This window comes from Echinops telfairi, unplaced genomic scaffold, assembly GCF_000313985.2.
Source record: "Echinops telfairi isolate 266 unplaced genomic scaffold, ASM31398v2 ScPeMD7_27;HRSCAF=92, whole genome shotgun sequence".
Classification (NCBI taxonomy): Eukaryota; Metazoa; Chordata; class Mammalia; order Afrosoricida; family Tenrecidae; genus Echinops; species Echinops telfairi.
In genome coordinates, this window is record NW_022103924.1 from 3,033,844 (window position 1) to 3,036,623 (window position 2,780).

Sequence of the window (2,780 nt, forward strand, 5' to 3'; positions counted from 1 at the left end):
TCAAGTTGGTTCCAACCCATAGCAAACCTATGCCCGACAGAATGAAACACTTCCTAGTCCTGCAGCATCCTCACAATTGTTCCTATGCTTGAGCCAGGATAGCCAGCAGCATGCTGTGTTGCCTGTTGATCCTAGGAATAGTCAGCAGCTTGCTAGATTACTTGCTGACCTTGGGTTCATTCACCTCTGCAGTTAGAAGCCTGCCATCTGACCAGCTGTATTGGGTTTATCAGTCCCTGCAGCTGTGTGAGCCTAGCCTGATATCTGACACACAAACTTGGAACTTGTTCACCTCTACAATTATATGAGCCATTCCTCTCTATATGTACATATATAATCTTCACTGATTTGCTTCTCTAGAGAACCCAGCCTAAGATCTATATGCTCGAACTCATTCTTCATGCACTGTGTCAAACCATCCTGTTGAGAGTCTTCTTTTTAACTGACCCTCTCCTTTATCCAGTATTACATCCTTCTCAGGGATTGGTCTCTCCTGATAACATGCCCAAAGTATGGGATGAAGTCTCACTTGCTTTTTTTTTTTTAAATCATTTTATTGGGGGCTCGAACAATTCTTATCACAATCCATACATACATCCATTGTGTCAAGCACATTAGTACATGTGTTGCCCTCATCATTCTCAAAACCTTTGCTTTCTACTTGAGCCCTTGACATCAGCTCGTTTCCCTCGCCCTCCCTGTTTCCCCCTCCCTCATGAACCCTTGATAATTTATAAATGATTATTATTTTGTCATATCTTACACTGTCTGACGACTCCCTTCACCCTCTTTTCTCTTGTCCATCCCCCAGGGAGGAGGTTATATGCAGATCCTTGTAATCAGTTCGCTCTTTCTACCCCACCTTCCCTCCACCCTCCCAGTATCGTCACTCTCAGCACAGGTCCTGAAGGGATCATCTGTCCTGGATTCCCTGTGTGTCCAGTTCCTATCTGTACCAATAAACATCCTCTGGTCTAGCCAGATTTGTAAGGTAGAAATTAGGTTCATGATAGTGGAATGGGGAGGAAGCATTCAAGAACTAGAGGAAAGTTTTATGTGTCATTGTTGCTACCCTGCACCCTGACTGGCTCATCTCCTCCCTGCGACCCTTCAGTAAGGGGGTGTCCAGTTGCCTATAGATGGACTTCGGGTCTCCACTCTGCACTCACCCTCAACATTCTGGCTATGTTTCTTCCAAGACAGTTGTTTGTTCTTCAGGTTACTCACTACTACTGAGTTGATTCCAACTCATAGTTAGAATCTGTTGAGCAGAGTAGACTACCCCTATGGGTTTCCAAGACTACTGACCTTTTGGGGGGCAGAAAACCTCATCTTTCTCTTGTAGACTAGCTGATAAGTTCAAGGTGCTGACTTTGTAGTTAGCAACCCAATGCGCAACTACTATGCCACCAGAGATACTGTTCTTCTGATCCAAGGTATACTCAAAATTAATCAGCAACACCACTATCAGTTCTCCTCATATTCCTTATTAATTATCCAACTTTTACATGCATATGAAGTGATTGAAAAAACCATAAATTGAGTTAGGCACACCTTAGTCATCAAAGTGATATTCTTGCATCTTAATTCTTTCAAGAAGTGTTTTGTAGAATATTTGCCCAATGCTATAAGTGCTGTCGTTTTTTGATGATTGCAATCAAGGATACCTGGGAAATCTAGTTGTTTTAGTGGGGGTGTTGGATTGGGCATATTGCCATACTTAGCAAGAGCAGTCCTCTGATATTAAGGAAAACGGAAAGGAAGTAGCAAAGTGAGATCAATAAGGACTATGTAATGACTCTTCTTGCAGTTTCTGGGTGGTACATATGGTTCAAGTGCTCAGAGAAGTTGGACTTGGAGTCTACTCATGTGCACCATAGATGAAAACCCTGACAATTTGCTCGTTACAAAGTGAGCCAGTGAAAATCTATGGAGCTCAGTTCTGCGCTGACATACACGAGGTCACCATGAGTTGACTGAACAATGACCCGGAAATGCGTGTTTTTCAAGATGCAATCTTTATTTAATTAATTAGGTTATTTTAAAAATTGTGAAATGACTTTCACCATCTCTCTTAAGTTTCAAAATGTATTTTAAAAAGCAAAGTGGCTCTTTCCCTGTCCCCGCCAAGCTGTGCAGAGGTGGAGGCTCCGGTGTGTTCAAGACTCAGTCCCACCTGTAACCTACCGCCACGGCCGAGGAAGGCATTGCTGCTGGAGCTGTCATGGACGTTAACACTGCTTTACAAGAGGGGCTGAAGACCGCCTCATCCACGATGGTCTAGCATGTGGAATTCGTGACGCTGCCAAAGCCTTAGACAAGCGCCAAGCTCCTCTTTGTGTGCTTGCATCCACCTGTGATGGGCCTAGGGATGTCAGGTGAGTGGAGGCCCTGTGTGCCGAGCACCACATCGCCCTCATTAAGGTGGATGACAACAAGAAACTAGGAGCGGGGGCAGGCCTCTGCACAATTGATAGAGAAGGAAAATCCCAGAAAGTGGTTGGCTGCAGTTGCGTGGTTGTTAAGGACTATGGCAAAGAATCTCAAGTCAAGGATGTTATTGAAGAATCCTTTAAATGCAAAAAATGAGCAAATAAAGCTTTGCTAACTGTAAAATAAGTAAATAAATAAATAACTAAAATGATAACAATAGTAGATTCTCCCCACATTTCAATTGGCCAAATAAAAAGTTAACTTTTTTAGTCTCCTGGTATTTTTGGTAATGTCCCTACTCTATAAACATATGGTCGTTATTAGGTGCCATCAAGTTGGTTCCAACC

General features: G+C 43.1%; 1 pseudogene; it reads left to right on the top strand.

Moving 5' to 3' along the window:
• The first annotated feature begins 2,200 nt into the window (after positions 1 to 2,200).
• LOC105979717 lies at positions 2,201 to 2,589 on the top strand (annotated as a pseudogene).
• The last annotated feature ends 191 nt before the right edge of the window (positions 2,590 to 2,780 follow it).